General features: G+C 39.0%; 1 pseudogene; it reads right to left on the bottom strand.

Moving 5' to 3' along the window:
* Nucleotides 1–365: 365 nt before the first annotated feature.
* LOC110673054 (uncharacterized) overlaps nt 366–19,355 on the bottom strand; it is an 80,502-nt pseudogene continuing 61,512 nt past the window's right edge.

Here is a 19,355-nt window from a genome sequence, read left to right as displayed (position 1 = left end):
ATTGTATATGAGTTCAAGGAGCTCTCTCTCTCTCTCTCTCTCTCTCTCTCTCTCTCTCTCTCTCTCAAATTAGATAAGTACTCTTTATGCTTTGGTCTTCAAAGTCGTATATACATCCCATTGTAGAGGTAGTATATGCCTTCTTCATCTAAAAACCCATTTTGATTATAATGTATTAGTAGTATAGTTTTGAACTTATAATAATAATTTATTATTTGATTATAGTGGAAGATAGCATGGCCGTGGATGTAACATTATGTGGAGAGGGGTGAACCATGTAAATATTGGTGTTTTATATGTTTGCTTTATTTCCTTAGTAGTTTACATGCTTCCATGGTATATAATAATAAAGTGATATATGGTGCTTAAATCAGAATGGTAAATTGCTCCATTTTCATTATGAACCCATTAATCATGCCACTGATGTTAAACAAATGCTCCAATCCATAGCCATATAATAAAGCTTTCCTTCTAACTTCTATATCATTCAAATAATCATATGCCACTTCCAATGAAATTTTCCCAACGAAGTTGGAGTTTAGACTTCCCAAGTAAAGATGATCTGATTAAACTCAAAAGCTGAAGTCACGAAAGACATCACTTTTCCATCAAGATCATCAAACTCCCTAGTAATCTTGCCATCAGTTGCCATATTTACTACCGTTGCTTTTTTATAAGTGCCACTGACTAGTTTAATAAATTTTGGAAAAGATGCTACCAAATGTTTAGATGGGATTGAGGTGTGCACAAATTCGGGCCCATCTGACACCAACTGTAGCACAAATATTATTCTGGTTTAGTTTCATAATAGTCTATTAACCCTATACATTGGCGCATCAAGCTGCATTCCTTGAGCATGAAATTTGTTGGGTAATTACAGAGTTAATAGAAAATAAATACCTATAGCAAACCAATCCACAAAGAGTCGTTCGAAGCCAGATTGATGTTATCAGATCCACAAGGAAGGTTCTCAATAAAAATTTATGTTTTCTCTTTCTTCTTGCCCTTGAGCCAATATTCTTAGCACCTAAATCTGATTAAAAAGAAAGAAGAGCGTGTGATGTGCTGAAACAATTGTCTTTCCATGTGCTACAAGAAAGTGCAAAATGAAATTACTTACTTCCAAATTTCACATAAGACCAGATAATCTTCTTCCCTTGAGAGAGCAACACCACCGGGGAAGCACAAACCATGAAGCAAAATCGAAGTGTCATTCATTCGAAAATTATACTTAAGCAACTGCCCATAAGACTTCGAGAACATCTAGAGACCCATCATGGAGTCTAAATTTGGTGCTTAGAACACTAAAATAGAGGCTCCCATCTCAACCTTCAATCACCTCATCTGCAATCCAATCAAGTACTCATGTAACAACAAATTGATGAAACATGTAGTGTGGAAAAGGATTGAGACATGATCAAACCCTTGAAAACAAACAAGATCTAATTCAAGATCTTAAGATAAATAAGATTCAATCCGGAATCTAAGGAGATTCAATTCGGAATCTAAGAAGAAAATAAAGCAAACCAACTTTTTTAAGAAGAAAACTTCATTAAAATAAATCTAAAAAACTTATACACAATGAAAATATAATGAGCATTTATAGAATTCTAAATTTTAATCTAGGTAGTAATTAATTAAAAATTTCTAATATAAATAGAAAATTTATTTAAAGACCTAAATTAAATTGAAAAAATATTTTAGAGTCCTAAATATACTAAAAAATATAAATAAAACATATTTAGTAAAATAAAGAATCCATTTAAAACTAAAAGTCCTTGTGAAACATGGAAAATGCATGTATTCGAGTCTGGTCCTGATTTGCGCATCACGTAATTCACCCACACTTTCAAGAAAATTTGACCTTGAATTAATTTTTGGACCAAACAATAATGGAACGACTATCTCCCACACTATTCTCCTCTACTTGAGATAAATTCGCCCTCGAATTTTAAAGTGTTGATGAATCAAAATCTCCATTAGAAGATCACTCCATATCTTCTTCTTGAATAATACTAATAAGATTGTCTTGAACAAAATTGAGTTGAGCAATTTTGCATGTTACGACCCAACCTATGAGCCAGACCAGCACTAGGATCTAGGCCAGCCTAAAGCCCCCGAGGCTCGTAGTAGCCTAACTATTCTTTAACCCAATTCTAAGGTCCATTTTAAGCTCAATTTCAAGAATTCAACCGAACAGAGTTCGACAATAATATAGACCATACAACGGGGAGTTTTTGACTCGCTCGACCTATAAACACAATATATAACAATTTGGGGAGCTCAGCTCACCCTCCACATACTCATTATGTCATAAATATTATGGGAGCTCAGCTCCCTCATCCAATCCAATCACACTCACACATACGTACATTTAATGTTCTTACAGATTCAACATAATATTAAATTACAGTCCCAAATTGATTAAAATGCTCCTAACACATGTGAAGTCTAAAATTTTGGCTAAATTATACAAAATACATTAGATATTACTAATTGACCTACGAAGAAGAGGTGCAGGTTAGTCACAACAAGTAATCCTCTTGTAGCCTGGAAAAATAAGGTGAACAGGAGTGAGCATTCAACTCAGAGAGTAAAATATCAATTTTAACTATAATTTCTTTAGCTACCTAGAGCTAATGCATCCTAAGGAGTGGAATGCAATACCATCAAAATTTTCATACACATCACATCATAACAGTAAAAAGATAATTTGGAGCACTCACACACCCAATAATATTCAAACAGTACATATATGGGAGCTGATCCCCTATACAACTCTCTTAATCTAACCTCTGTCAGCGAGTGTCTCTCAAGCCAGAATTTCGCTTGATAAACCAAAGGCGGGGGCCAGCGAGATCATCTCGAGCCCTACCTACCCTGACTTATCTAAAAAGGACCGAGTCTCAGCGAGTGTCTCTCAAGCCGCATCTACCAGTCCTATGCATATCCAATATCACACACTACATGCACGCCAACGCACGTACATTGCTCCAAATTACCATAAACAACATCCATGACACTTCACTAATTAAGAATGTAATATAAAATATGCTTAGTATTTAACTACATAGATACATATTTATAAGTGATGCATGGGCATGCCTGAATATATAATAATATTAAAATTATAATTAAAATTAATATTTTACTCACAGACTTAAACCGAGGTCACTGCGGCGGTTGGGCGGAGGAGGAAGGCCGTCCCTGCTCACCTGATAATTTTATTACAGTTATTTAATATATTTGACTCAATACAAGTTTAGAAAGAACCAAAGACACCCAAAGTCGTGTCGAAAATCCGGCAGAGTCTCTCTTATACCTAGGACCTACCCAACCTGCAAAAGGGTTCAAAATACACTTCTATATCCACAAGTCATACATCCATAACTCAATCACATCACATAGCCCCTCCTGGGCCCATTCAAACAGTCGACAGCCATAATTTAAAAAATTACAATTTAGTCCCTATAATTAATCCTTTGCAAAAACTATCCAAATGAGCTCTAAAAATTCTAAAATTTTATCCCATGGTCTTTAGCAATATTATTAAGCTAATACAAAAGGAATTATAATTTTTTTAATCTATCACGAATATTTTATAGATTTTTAATTGTAATAAAGCACTGGATAATTAAGAAAAAAAATAAGGCTTGGGTTTACCTATGCTAATTTCGACCTTGGGGACGCGTCCGGAACATCTAAAAATGTTGGGGTAGCTTATAATTTCGACCCAATTTTGAAACTTTTTAGTAGCCTGTCTGCTCGGCTCGAAATTACAGACCTGAGCAACTATTGAATTTTCATAAATTAAAGGAACCTACGCAAAGCCCACAACACAGGGGTTAATACATAGGTTTTACAAAATTTATTAAGCTCATTTAATGCTCGAAAAAACACTGCGAAGTTTCGTGCCACAAAGCTCTCGCCAAGGGGAGCACTCCAATACTCTCAAATTTTTTATGGGGTTCACGATTTATGAGAAATCTAGCCTAAAAGTTGAAATGGGCTAAAATTTTCTAGACAAATTAAATAAACCGCTCAATGGATTTTGGTGTTCTTGATGTCTATGGAAAGCTCTCAAAGTGTAGATGGGTTTTGGGACAATACCTGGTCCAATCGATGGCCATATCTGCCAGAATCAGCTTGGGAAGCTGAAGAGGCTCACGCACAAAGGGGAGGTTTTGGCGCGATTTTCTGGCGGCCTAGCGGCCAGCCGACGGCAGGGGAGAGGTGGGTAAGCGGTGGCTGGCACGGAGGGAAAGGGAGGAGAGAGAAACGGGAGGGAGAAGTGAGGGCGTCGAGGAGAGAGAAGGAAGAAGAAGAAAAAGAAGGGACCAGTTCGATTCAATCGGTCCGATTCGGTTTAGTTCGATTCAGCTAGTTCGATTCAGGATACCTGAAATTGAATTTTTACTCTGCCCTGTGATAAAAAACGAGGCCCAAAAATTTCACAAAAATTTTAAAAAACTCAAAAAAATTCATAGAGTCTAAATATATTTTTAGTTTTGCTACATGGTCTTTAAATTAATTTTTAAAAATATCAAAGTTTCACATTTTTGAAAAATCGAACCCGATTTCTAAAATCTAAAAAATTTCAAAAAATTTTCCAAAATTTAAATAAAATAAAATATTAATATTTACCCATAAATTAATTGATTTAAAAATTAGGGGTGTTACATTCTTCCCCCTTACAAAAAATTCGTCCTCGAATTTTTACACAAGGTAAAATAAAAGAACAGAATTACACATTGAACAAATAAGGGTACTTGCTACGCATGTCCCACTCTGACTCCCAGGTGCATTCTTCCACTGACTAGCTTCTCCACAAAACCTTAACCATAGGGATTTTTTTTTTATCTTAGTTGCCTCACTTGGTAGTCCACTATGGCTACTGGCTGCTCCTCAAACGTCAAGTCTTCTTTTTGCTCTACTGTATCCAGATGTAGCACATAAGAAGGATCAGGTATGTATTTCCTGAGCATATAGATGTGAAACACAGGGTGAATAAGAGAAAGGCTGAGTGGTAACTCCAACCGATGGGCAACTGTTCTAACTCTATCAGTAATCTCAAAAGGTCCAATATATCGAAGTGCCAACTTGCCCTTCTTTTCAAATCTCATAACTCCCTTCATCGGAAAAACCTTCAGGAATACGTAATTGCCTACTGCAAACTCTACATCCCTCCATCTGGGATCTACATTACTCTTCTGCTTACTGAAAGCCATTTTCAATCGTTCCCTATAAAGGAGCCATCTCAGAAGTGTATTGCACTAGGTCTACATCATGCACCTTTGCTTCTCCCATTTCCATCCAACACAGAGGAGACCTACACTTTCTGCCATACAATGCCTCATAAGGTGCCATCCTGGTACTGGAATGATAACTGTTATTGTAGGCAAACTCTATCAAGGGTAGCTGATCATCCTATTTACCTCCAAAATCTAGGAGACATATGCAAAGCATATCCTCTAGTGTTTGAATTGTCCTTTCAGACTGCCCTTCTATCTGAGGGTGGAAGGCAGTACTAAAGTTTAACTGTGTGCCAAGTGCCTCCTGTAGCTTTCTCCAAAACTGAGAAGTGAACTGGGGCCCTCTGTCAGATATTATGGAAGCAGGAACTCCATGTAATTTGACTATTTCTCGAACATAGAGCTTGGCATATTGTGCAATAGAATAGGTGGTTCGCACAGGCAAGAAATGAGCTTTTTTAGTCAGAGATCTATAATTACCCATATCAAATCATATCCCCGTGTGGTTCAAGGCAACCCAGTTACAAAATCCATTGTGATCATTTCTCACTTCCATTCTGGGATAGGGAGCTCTTGCAGCTTTCTTGATGGCCTCTGGTATTCAAACTTCACATTCTGACAAGTCAAGCACTTAGACACAAAGTCTGCTATGTCTCTTTTCATACTATTCCACCAGTAGCTATCTTTCACATCATGGTACATCTTGGTAGAACCTGGGTAGACACTGTAGGGTATATAGTGTGCCTCTTGCATGATCTCATTCCTGAGGTTGTCCACGTCAGGAACACATATCCTGGAACCTTGCATAAGAGCGCCATCACTAGCAAATCCAAATTCACAACCTTTACCCTACTGTACTCTTTCTATAATCTTAATTAATTGCGGATCCCTGTGCTGAGAAACTCTGATTTTATCTCACAGGTCTGGTCTTACTGAAAAATGGGCCAATAATACCCCCTCATCTGAAATATCCAAGATCAGATCTTGATCCATCAACTTGTGTACTTCCTGAATTAACGGTCTCCTCACCACTGATATATGCGCCAAGCTGCCAGAAGAATTTCTGCTCAGGGCATCTGCTACTACATTGGCCTTCCAAGGATGATACTGGATGGTACAATCATAGTCCTTCAGAAGTTCCATCCATCTCCTCTGCCTCAAGTTTAAATCCCTCTATTGGAAGATGTACTTTAAACTCTTGTGGTCGGTGTATATCTCACACACTTCACCATACAGGTAGTGTCTCCAAATCTTTAGTGCAAAGACTATAACCGCCATTTCCAAATCATGGGTGGAGTAGTTCTACTCATGCCTGTTTAGCTGCTTATGCCACTACTTTCCCATGCTGCATCAAAACACTCCCTAAGCTAACTCTGGAGGCATCACAGTACACAATATATCCTTCACCACTCATCGGTAATGTCAACATAGGGGCTGTAGTTAAACATTCTTTAAGCTTCTGGAAGCTCTCCTCACAATCATCTGTCCAAATGAATGAAAAATTCTTCCGAGTTAACTTAGTTAGGGGAGCTGCTATCCTGGAGAAATTATGTACAAACGCCTATAGTAGCCAGTTAGGCCTAGAAAACTTTGCACCTCAGTGACTGTTGTAGGCCTAAGCCAATTAGTTACTGCTTCAATTTTCTTGGGATCCACTTGAATGCTTTCACTAGAAGCCACATGTCCCAAGAATGAGATGCTTTCTAGCCAAAATTCACATTTTGAAAATTTGGCATATAGCTGGTGCTCCCTCAAAGTCTGCAACACTATCCTCAGATGCCACACATGTTCTTCCTCGGTCCGAGAGTATACCAAAATGTCATCTATGAATACGATGACAAAATGGTCTAGGAATGGCCTGAGCACCCCGTTCATCAAATCCATGAAGGTCACTGGTGCATTAGTAAGTCCAAAAGACATCACCAAGAACTCATAATGACCATATCTTATCCTGAACGTTGTCTTGGGTACATCCTCATTCCTGATTCTTAACTGATGGTAGCCTGACCATAGATCTATTTTAAAAAAGAATGTAGCCCCTTGGAGCTGATCAAACAGATCATCGATCTGAGGAAATAGGCACTTATTCTTCATAGTCACCTTGTTCAGCTATCTATAATCAATACATAACCTTAAGAACCCATCTTTCTTCCTCACAAATAGAACAGGAGCACCCCGGGGGAGGTACTTGGATGGATAAAACCCTTATCCAAAAGCTCTTGTAGTTGCTCCTTCGGTTCCTTCAATTCTGCTGGGCTATCCTGTAAGGCGGCATTGATATGGGGTTTGTACCTGGCACAATGTCAATGCAGAACTCTATTTCCCTTCCTTGTGATAACCCTGGAAGCTCCTCAGGGAAGACATCCATAAATTCCCTAACAACAGGAACATTCTCCATGTTAACACCTTCTATAGATGTATCTCTCACTAATGCCAAATACCCCTGACACCTACGCCTCAACATCTATCTAGCACTAATTACCGACACCAAGTTATATGGAGCCATGCTCCTATCACTATCAAAGCTAAACTCTTCTACCCCAGGTATATGAAAATATACCTTTTTATTCCTGTAATCTAAAGTGGCATAATGAGTTGCCAGTTAATCTATTTCCAAAATTACATCAAAATCTATTACTGGTAAAGGAACCAAGTCTATTGGGAGTATCCTTTCCTCCACTACCACTGGGTTACCTTAAAAAATCATATCTATATCTATGTTGTCACTAAAAGGGGTAGCTACAGACAAGGGGCATTCTAAAGTTATAGGGTTCCTACACAATCTCATGGCCAAAACGAGGGAGACAAATGAGTGCGTAGCACCCGGATCTATCAAAACATGAACCTAACCCCTACCTTGCATTGTAGAACCCTGAAGTTGACTTCTACCTCCTGACCTGCCTCCAAATCCACGTCCTCCTTGTCCTCAGCCCTGTTGGCCACTGTACTGACTACCTACCATGCTGGAAGCACCAGGATACAATTGACGAGGAACATTTGCAACAAAACCCTGTGACCCCATCTATGGCTTGCTGAACACAGGACATTCTCTAGCAAAGTGACCCTGCTGGCCACACCGAAAACATACTCCTGAACCCATCATACAAGGTTCTAAATGTCCTCTTCCACACTGCGTGCAGGGTGCCAAGGAGGATCCTGAACCAAACCCAGAAATGCTATAACCCAAACTATGACCACTGCTGGATCTATACCCTGGTCTGAATCCTCGAGATCTGTGTTTAAAACCACCCTTCTTGATGTTTCTACTTCTTCCTCTATAATGACTTTGGCTCCACTATCCGTGGTACCCATGTAGGGAACACCTGAAGAACCCTCTGCTCTATTCTTCTTTGCCCTTCCACTGTCATCTCTTGTATAACTGATTTCAATCTGTTAGGCTCGATCAACTACCACATCGAAAGATTTATTAGACATCAGAGCCAGGTTTGCATACTTTGTATCTAGCCTTTTATCGAGATTATCTCGAGCTATGCCTACCATGACTTATACATAAAGAATCAAGTCCCAGCGAGTGTCTCTCAAGCTGCGTCTATCCGTCCTATCCATATCCAATACCACACACTACACACACGCCAACGCACGCACACTGCCCCAAATTACCATAAACAATATCCATGGCACTTCATCAATTAAGAATGCAATATAAAATGTGCCTAGTATTTAACTACATAGATACATATTTATAAGTGATGCATGGGCATGCCTGAACATATAATAATATTGAAATTATAATTAAAATTAATATTTTACTCACAGACTTGAACCGAGGTCACTGTGGCGGCTGGGAGGAGGAGGAAGGCTGTCCTAGCTCACCTGACAATTTCATTACAATTATTTAATATATTTGACTCAATACAAGTTTAGAAGGGGCCAAAAAACGTCCTAAATTGTATCAAAAATCTAGCAGAGTTTCTCCTATACCTAGGACCTACACAACCTACAAAAGGGTTCAAAATACACTTCTATATCCACAAGTCACACATCCACAACTCAATCACATCACATAGCCTCTCCTGGGCCCATCCAAATAGTCAACAGCCATAATTTAAAAAATTACAATTTATTCCCTACAATTAATCCTTTTGTAAAAACTACCCAAATGAGCTCTAAAAATTCTAAAATTTTGCCCCGCAATCCTTAGCAATATTTTAAGCAAATGCAAAAGGAATTATAATTTTTTTAACTTACTACGAATATTTTATATATTTTTAATCATAATCAAGCACAAGATAATTAAGAAAAAGTAAGGTTCGAGTTTACCTATATCAATTCCGGCCATGGGAACGCGTCTAAAACGTCTGAAAATGGTGAGAGTAGCCTATAATTTTTACCGAATTCTGAAACTTTTCAGTAGCCTGCCTGCCTGGTCTGAAATTGCAGACCCGAGCAACTGTTGAATTTTTGCAAATTAAAGGTACTTACATGAAGCTCACAACACGGGAGTTAGTACATAATTTTTACAGAATTTATTAAGCTCATTTAGTACTCAAAAAAATATACGAAGTTCTATGGGACCCACCAAAAATGGTATTGAAAAAATTCGAAATGGGTATTGCCATGAAGCTCTCGCCAAGGGGAGCGAGTCGATACTCTCGAATTTTTCGTGGGGTTTGTCGCAAGGACTTTGCGGTAGCCAGACTATTCTCACCGAAGTAGAAAAGTAATGAGTCGCCACTTTAATTTTGAGGGAAATTAAAGAAAACTGTTTGTAAGAACAAATTAAAGACCACTTTAAAAATAGAGATTCAAGGTTCGGGGTCCATATACTTATGGGGAAGGTGTTAGGCACCCCACCTCGTCCCTCAACGAGGTTAGAATGATGTTGTGCTCTTTATAAATTGAAATTGATAATTTGGGGGTTAGAATGATGATGTTAATCCTTTGTATGGATAAAAGGAATGTTTAATATTTCACTATTACGGGCTGCCCAAGAACACGAGTACATAAGATGACCCTTCAGTGAATAGGTGTTGTATAATAGGTATTTTGAGGATTAATATGAATGCTGAAATTGCGATATTTTCAGGGGGAATTTTTTCCCTATAAATGTGAGTGCCTTAAGGAGGACTCTCCATCGAGCCTCAACATAATATTCCATATAATTTGGAAGAACTCTCCCGCAGACCCGTTATTTAGAACGTATAGAGAGTTTTGTAACAAAAGTATTAGGATTAGAAGGGGAAAGGATTCTCTCCTCATCTGAAACATTTTATTAGAATTTTAGTTGAGAATGCAGGGAAGAACTCTCTCCCGATCTCTTAATATATTTCATTAAAGATTTAAGCTGAGAACTCGAGTAAGAACTCACTCCCGATCTCTTAATATATTTTATTAAAGTTTAGACTGAGAACTCGAATAAGAACTCTCCCCCGATCTCTTAATATATTTTATTAAAGATTTAAGCTGAGAACTCGGGTAAGAACTCTCCCCTGATCTCTTAATATATTTTATTAAAATTCAGACTGAGAACTCAGGTAAGAACTCTCTTCCGAACTCTTAATATATTTCATTAAAAATATAAGCTGGAAATTCGAGTAAAAACTCTCTCCCGATCTCCCGTATTTATAAGAACGGTGTTTTATTAGAATTCTAAGCTAGGGATTCGAGTAAGGGCTCTCTACCGATCCCTTTCATATTAGAAAGAATTACCGAAGACACCGGAAACCCTTGTGAAAGGCTTTTCTTGATCTATGGGATTTTATAATTGGATTACGGGCATTGAGCCGAACTCCTTGCCGATCTTTCGCACGATTGCTTTATCTGAACTCTTTGGTTTCAGACTGCGTACCTTGCCCAGGGTCTGAACTTTATCTTGATTTTTGATCAATTGTTTTATCGCCTAGGCTCGCTCTAAGACCCTATCTCGTAGCTTATTTTCTCATTTTGACCCCTTCGGCCTATTCTGATCCTTTCTAAAATTACTCGAGTTACACTTGTTTTCCTATTGTTTTCATTTATTTGGACTAAAAACTACTGTGTCAGTACTTCTACCTGTACTTTTCAGAGTATTTATGAGTCGCCGATGGCTCGAACATTCATTTTTGAGGGGAATAAAAATGAGGTGACAATTAAAATGAACTTTACGAATGATAAAAGAAGATTAAGATAATGATTACGAGCCGAGACAACCTATTCTAAGACTCAATGTAACTAGATACTTAAAAAACTCAAGAAAATGAACCGAGGATATTCAACACACGACAGGTTAGATGCTTACCTGTAAAAAGTTGGGATGACGGGGAGCCAACACCAGTGTCAGCAAAGCTTAAAGAGCTGAAGACTGAGATGGTCGAAAAACATGAGCTGACCCGAGGTGATGGGGACGAAGCGAAGTGAAGTTGAGCTCACTGGGTGATACACAGATAGCGAAAATGAGAGTCACAGGGTTTAAAGCTCTTTTGAATGAGATGCTCCAAAAAACTAGTTTCAAAAGTTTCTCAAAACGTTAAGAGCTTCAAATGACAAGCAATAAGGCTATGTTAAAGTTTAGAGTTTCTTCACGATAATCACCACCCTCCCTTCTACAATATTGCATGCAGGTATTTATAGGGAATGGGTGCCTAAAGTGGAGGGTCAGGATTACATCAAGAGGAGACGGAAGGCCCAGATTCAAAAGGACATAATATGATGTCTGGGAATTAAAGAGAATCAAAATTGCGGGTTGGGATTTCATTCAGAATTTCTATCCTTTCGCCCCTTGATCCAACGTTCAAGGGGTTTGCCTTGCAAAATGGATCCAAAGGTTGGGAACAAAAAGCGCCGAATCTACCGTCTGCTTTTGATCCGAAGACTCTAAATCCATCCTTACAATTATAATCAATGGTGTAGATCGAGATGTACTGGGCTGCTTTAACTATTTGGAATCTGGCGACTAGGAGTGTGTCCTTACAAATGAGATGTGTGGCGAGGATCAAATCATGCCTACAATGCTTTAACTAACTCGGATATGACGGTGAAGGGAGCTAATTAAAGGTCATGATTAGAAGTTATTCAACTCCCTGAGTTCTCTGATCTTATGGGTCGTCCCTCGCTTTTCCGATCTTCTCATTATAACTGACCCATTTTAGGGTTATTATTCCGATCTCTATCTCTTGCATTGGGTCCCTTTTTACTTCCTGATCTCTCTTATTCCTGATCTTTCCTTTCCATCTGACCTGTATTGGTCAAAGCAATAAATTCTTCAATTACCAATGCGTCTGCTTTGAGTTCTGTACGCAATAAGTTCTGGGGCCCTATATATATGCCGAAGGATTTTCCTTTGCATACTCACAACTTTCTCCAGCGAACTTCAATGTTTCATTCCTCAGTTCTTGGCTTTTTCGGCAAGAATTCTTCTCATGACAATCACTTTAATCTTTTTCTGAATGCTTTCTTTGTTCATCTCCTGAAAATGAGCAAGTCTGGTGATCAGAGGTTCATGAGGGTGTCATCCGATGATGGTGAGGGAACTAGACTAATCAACCAATCAAGGTCGACACTAACCACCACACCGATCTCTGGTCGGCCCATCGGCATGGCTCGTAGACCTATCTCGGACAAGAGGACCGCAAATTTCAATCTTAATATCGGTGATCGCCTCTTGAAGTTCATTTAGCTCCTTACCATCTTAAAGGTCCCGATTGTAGCTCGGTTTTGGTCGATGACATCGACAATGACGCTGCTCAATATCATGAAACTCATAGTCACCCCATCTGAGCTGTACATCTGCCCAGTATTTATTGCTAGCTTTCTGATCAAACACGTCTTTTGATTCAGCCATAAGACTAGGCTTTGACATAGGCCAGCATTCTGGACTTTAGAGTAGTCTTAAGTTTGGCAGAATGTAGTGCTGATTTTGAAAGATCGCCCAAATGATATAATCTAATCTTTTGAGATCGCCCAATTGATGTAATCTGATCTTTTGAAATCGCCCAATTCATGTAACCTGATCTTTTGAGATCACCCAAATGATGTAATCTGATCTTTTGGAAATGAAATGAAATTTTACTTGAATATTTTTGTTTTATTATTGCATTGGTTATTTTTTCGATCTCTAATAAATGTGCTCGATCTGATCCCTAGATGAATCGCCATTTGCCAATCCGTCGGTTCGGAACCTTGTTCAATCTGATGACCTTCGTTGACCGATCTCATTTATCTGACCTTTTTACTATGTTTCTGGAATCTTCTTTTGACGTGTCATTGAGGTGGCCCGATTCCGCTAATCGATGCGTCACTTAATACTTTATGAGCATTTAATGCTCAGGCGGGTATAAATAGGGGAAAGGTTAGCCATTTGTTCCCTTATGTCTTTTTCAGACCTTCCCCCAGCGACTTCGACACTCCCTCTCATTTTCTAGAGTTTTCAGGTGCCGATTCATACTCCAATAAGGAATCTGATCTTTTCTTGATTGGTTTCACTTTCGTCCTCTGAAAATGAGTGGTACCAACAGTCAGAGAGCTGCTAGTCCGTCTTTCATTTATATCTCATGGACATTAGACGAAGGTGAGGTGGTCAGACGGAGTGGGCAACCCGAACCTTCTACAACCTCTGCCCCAGCCCACGGTCGGGTGACTAAATCAAAACAAGCGTCTTCTTTAAGGAAAGAAAACTTACCCGTAGATGAGTTATCGTCAGTCCTCAAGGAGACCAATCTGCAGTCCATTAGTCAAGAATACAACCTTCAGACTGACTCCTTCGAGCTTATCAAATGTCATGACAATCTTCGAGCTGATCATTTCTTTGAAGAAAATGACATGATCATGGTATATGAAGAGCAATTGAAGGCCGGGCTTCGGTTCCCCCTAAACGAATTCTTTAGAGCCATTCTGAAGTTCCATCATGTCTGTATAGCTCAAGTGCACCTGAACTCTTGGCGGACTCTGGTGGCTTTCAGAGGCTTATGCCATGCTAAAAAGCTCGAGCCTATAACAAAGGTTTTTGCTGAGTTGCATAAGCTTGCTCGGCAAAAGGACGACGAGTATTGGTTTTTCCAAGCTAAGCCGCACTGTGGGCTTTTCACCGACCTCCCTTCTTCGTTGAAAAAGTGGAAAAATTTATTCTTCATATTGAGGAGTAAGGTCCCGAATGGCTTTGAAGGTATCCCGCGCAGTTGGCAGTACCTGGTTCCTTCAGTTCCAAAGAAGATCGCCCTAAATAAAGATGAGGACGCCATGATAAAGGAATTGAAGGATCAGGCGGCTACTCACAAGTATTCATGTTTGGATGCGGTTATGGCCGAACTGAAGTGGTGGCTAATGCAAGCGATCACCCATGAGGATTATGAGCTGCAGCTCTCTGACCTTGGTCCTAGGATCGGTACAACCTAAATCTTCAGTCTCCTGACTTTGGTGATCTCACTAACTTGTTTTCTATGCAGGTATGGCGGGAGGCAAGAGCGCAAAGGAGAGCCCTAAGTGAAAAAGGGAGGTCGATTTAGAGAGTGTGACAAATGAAAATTACTGCTGCATCCCAGACGTCAAGGCGAGACTCAGTAAAAGTGTCGGGCTCTTCGTTCTGACCTCCAGAACAGCCAACCCCAGAGATGGAGATCGCTTCTCCCCTCCTCAATAAGATGAACCATCGCCTCCATCGGTTTCTTCAAGTGTAGAAGGAGGGTCTTCCCAACCTACTATGAGGACCCTCTCTCGTGGCACCCAGGTCCTCATCCAGTCCCTGGAGAAGAATCGCTCGGTTCGGGGGAATCCTGACTTGGCCAAGGTCATGGGTGCCACCATCTGCTTTCCGAAAGATCGGAATAGACTAACTCCAGATAGTATTGATGACCTCCTGACTCAGACGATGAGCTTGAGTGTAGAGAGCCTTGTGAATCAACATATAATTAGAGAAAAGGCCCATCTCTTGAGACAAGAAATTTTGAAGGCGGTCCAAGATGTAGCTTCTGCCAAAACTCAACTTTCATCTGCCCAGGACTACATCACCGAGATAGAAGGTCAGACAAAATCTTATGAGGATAGGATAGCTGAACTGGAGCGAAAACTCAAAGATGCTCGAGCCTGCCAAACTGTCGATGTCACTCACCTTACCGAGTACATCAAAGTGTAAGAAGAAGAGGCCGTGGCGAGAGAAGTTGGTGCTTATGTGAATGCTCATGGCGATCTTCTGGCTGAGCTTGTGAGGCACTATCCTGAGAAAGACTTCTCCTAGATGGTGGATCTTATCCCTGGAGGTGAACAGGAGAGCGAGGAGGAGCTTGAGAGAGAGAGAGAGAGAGAGGATGATAGAATTGATAATGTACTCAGAGAGAAGGTTAGGGGCGACCCTCCTCCCGAATGACTTGTATGTTTTTATTTTGAAATGAATCGAAGTCTTTTTATGTTTAATTTCTTAATAAGATCAGAAAGCATCCAAACCCAATTGCCTGAGTACTTAATCGATTGAATGCAGTTGAATATTAAACCCGAGAGTGGTTATTAATTATAAAATATCAAGCTACTCCTAGAGATCAAAAAAATATTACACGTGAACATGAGATCAGATGGAGCCATGACCAAATATCGAATGAAACTTTAAAACATTAGAATTGTAAAGATTTGAAAATGACTTGAACTTTTTAAGGTCAGAATCATTATTTAGGGAACGGATAAAACCTTAACTTCATTTGAGGAATATCTGGGCAACTCAAGCGAGATACCCGATCATAACACTATTCAGATGGAATTTTACGGTATTTGTACATAGAGAGATCGGAGAATAACAGCAGGCAAGATTGGGTGGTCCAGAGATCCAACATTGATTCGAACTCATCGGATAAATACCAACGGATTGGAAAGCAATCTAACTTGAACGTGAGATCAATTTGTTCTAGAGATAAGCCATTAGTGAGTTTGGAAAAGCTACCTGTGATCAGGTCATCGGTCAATAACAGATAACATAATGAACTTTCAATTTTAAAAGAACCTTGCATTTGAATGTCGACCAAAATATGGTGTCTACAACTGTCCCTCTTTACATAATTTCTATTAAAAAGAATGAAATTCTATTGTATAGGAATCATGAAAAGATTCAGAACCATATTTTGGGTGGCTGGGATATTAGAATCCAGAGGTCGATTGCAGAAAATTAAATGCTGAAAATTAAAATCAACTTAGATCTTAAACCCAGAGGTTGATAATAGGAAATTAAATGCTGAAAATTAAAATCAACTTGGATCTTTAACCCAGAGGTTGATGATGGGAAATTAAATGCTGAAAATTAAAATCAACTTGGATCTTGAACCCAGAGGTTGATGATGGGAAATTAAATGCTAAAAATTAAAATCAACTTGGATCTCGAATCCAGAGGTTGATGACAGGAAATTAAATGCTGAAAATTAAAATTGACTTGGATCTTAAACCCAGAGGTTAATGACGGGAAATTAAACACTGAAAATTAAAATCAACTTGGATCTTAAACCCAGAGGTTGATAACAAGGAATTAAATGCTAAAAATTAAAATCAACTTGGATTTTGAACCCAGAGGTTGATGATAGGAAATTAAATGCTGAAAATTAAAATCAACTTGGATCTTGAACCCAGAGGTTAATGATGGGAAATTAAACGCTGAAAATTAAAATCAACTTGAATCTTGAACTCAGAGGTTGATAACAAGGAATTAAATGCTGAAAATTAAAATCAACTTGGATCTTGAACCTAGAGGTTCAACTTGGATCTTAAACCCAGAAAGTTGATAACAAGGAATTAAATACTGAAAATTAAAATCAACTTAGATCTTGAACCCAGAGGTTGATAACAAGGAATTAAATGCTAAACATTAAAATCAACTTGGATCTTCAACCTAGAGATTGATAATAAGGAATTAAATGCCGAACATTAAAATCAACTTGGATCTTGAACCCAGAGGTTGATAACAAGGAATTAAATGTTGAAAATTAAAATTAACTTGGATCTTGAACTCAGAGGTTGATAGCAAGAAATTAAATGCTAAAAATTAAAAATCAACTTGGATCTTGAACCCAGTGGAGTTGCCAAGCTGTCGCAAGGACTTTGCAGTCACCGGATGATTCTCACCGAAGTAGAAAAGTGAGGAGTCGCCACTTTAATTTTGAGGGAAATTAAAGAAAACTGTTTGTAAGAACAAATTAAAGACCACTTTGAAAACAGAGATTCAAGGTTCGGGGTCCATATACAGGTGGGGAAGGTGTTAGGCTTCCCACCTCGTCCCTTAACAAAGGTAAGCAGATTTAATGTTGTGCTCTTTTTAAATTGAAATTGATAATTTAGGAGTTAGAATGATGATGTTAATCCTTTGTATGAATAAAAGGAATGTTTGATATTTCACTATTACGGGTTACCCAAGAGCACGAGTACATGAGATAACCCTTTAGTGAATAGGTATTGTGTAATAGGTATTTTGAGGATTAATATGAATACTGAAGTTGTGATATTTTCAGGGGGAATTTTTGCCCTATAAATATGAGTGCCTTGAGGAGGACTCTCCATTGGGCCTCAACATAATATTCAGGATACTTTGGAAGAACTCTCCCGCGGACCCGTTATTTAGAACGTATAGAGAGTTTTGTAACAAATGTATAGGATTAGAAGGGGAAAGGATTCTCTCCTCATCTGAAATATTTTATTAGAATTTTAGTTGAGAATCCAGGAAAGAACTCTCTATTGATCTCTTAATATATTTTATTAAAGATTTAAGGTGAGAGCTCGGGTAAGAACTCTCTCCCGATCTCTTAATATATTTTATTAAAGTTTAGACTCAGAACTGGGGTAAGAACTCTCCCCCGATCTCTTAATATATTTTATTAAAGATTTAAGCTGAGAACTCGAGTAAGAACTCTCTCTCGATCTCTTAATATATTTTATTAAAGATTAAGCTGATTAAACGTTGGGGCGTCCTCTACTAACGACGCGCTACATCGGAGCCCGGGTGTAGTGATAAATATGCAAGGGTGTAGGGCGTTCACCGAAAGCGACGCGCCATGCCGGCGCCCGGGTGTGGTGTTAAGTGAGCAAGGGTTCCCACATCATGGACGGGTGTGGGTAAAGAAGTTAGTCCATAAGACAGATAATAGAACAAATAGTGGAACAGAACACAAGATAGACATAGAAAATAATAGAAGATATTATAGAAGGAGACCAATTAGGAAGGAGCAGGATAGGAGGAGGATCAGGGTTGGTACTTGGAATGTTGGATCACTTACAGGAAAATTAATGGAGCTTGTGGATACCTTGGAAAGGAGAAGGGTGAATATTGCTTGCATTCAGGAGACTAAATGGGTAGGAGAGAAAAGTAAGGAAGTGGGTAATTCAGGGTACAAATTGTGGTTTACCGGAAAGGAGAGAAACAAGAACGGAGTGGGTATAATCATAGACAGATACATTGAAAGACGCAGAGTAGCTGTGGAAAAGAGTAGGAGATAGAATTATACTAGTAAAGCTAGTACTAGACGAGAAACAATAAATATAGTTAGTGCTTATGCCCCACAAATAGGACTAGACAAAGGAGAGTAAACAAAGGTTTTGGGAAGATATGGATGATTTAATGCAAAGCATACCGAATGAAGAGAATGTTTTCATTGGTGGAGATTTGAATGGACATGTAGGAAGTGATAGGCAAGGTTATGAGAATGTTCATGGAGGTTTTGGTTTTGGCAGTCGAAATGAGGAGGGAAAAGCATCCTGGATTTTGCTATGGCATACGACCTAATACTAGCAAATACCTACTTTATAAAAAGAGAGTCACATTTAGTGACTTTCAAAAGTGGGCAACATAGAAGCCAAATCGACTTCCTCTTAACCAGGAAGACAAATAGAGCTCTATGCAAGGATTGCAATCTCATTCCAGGAGGCTTTAACAAGTCAACATAGGTTGGTGGTCTTGGATGTCAAGTTTAGGAACAATTCAAGTAAGGTCAGAAGAAATAGTGTAGCTCGAACAAAGTGGTGGGAGTTCAAAGGAGTAAAGCAAGTGAAGTTCAAAAATGAGCTTCTTGAGTCCGAAGTATGGAAGCTAGATATGGAGGCCAATGATATGTGGATACAGATGGCATCAAAGATTAGAGAAGTAGCTAGAAAAGTACTTGGGGAGTCTAAAGGACATGGACCACCCTCAAAAGAGAGATGGTGGTG

The sequence above is a fragment of the Hevea brasiliensis genome, chromosome 11 (assembly GCF_030052815.1).
Source record: "Hevea brasiliensis isolate MT/VB/25A 57/8 chromosome 11, ASM3005281v1, whole genome shotgun sequence".
Taxonomy (NCBI): Eukaryota; Viridiplantae; Streptophyta; class Magnoliopsida; order Malpighiales; family Euphorbiaceae; genus Hevea; species Hevea brasiliensis.
The sequence above is the reverse complement of the archived record's forward strand: the minus strand, read 5'-3'. Positions and strand labels throughout refer to the sequence as shown.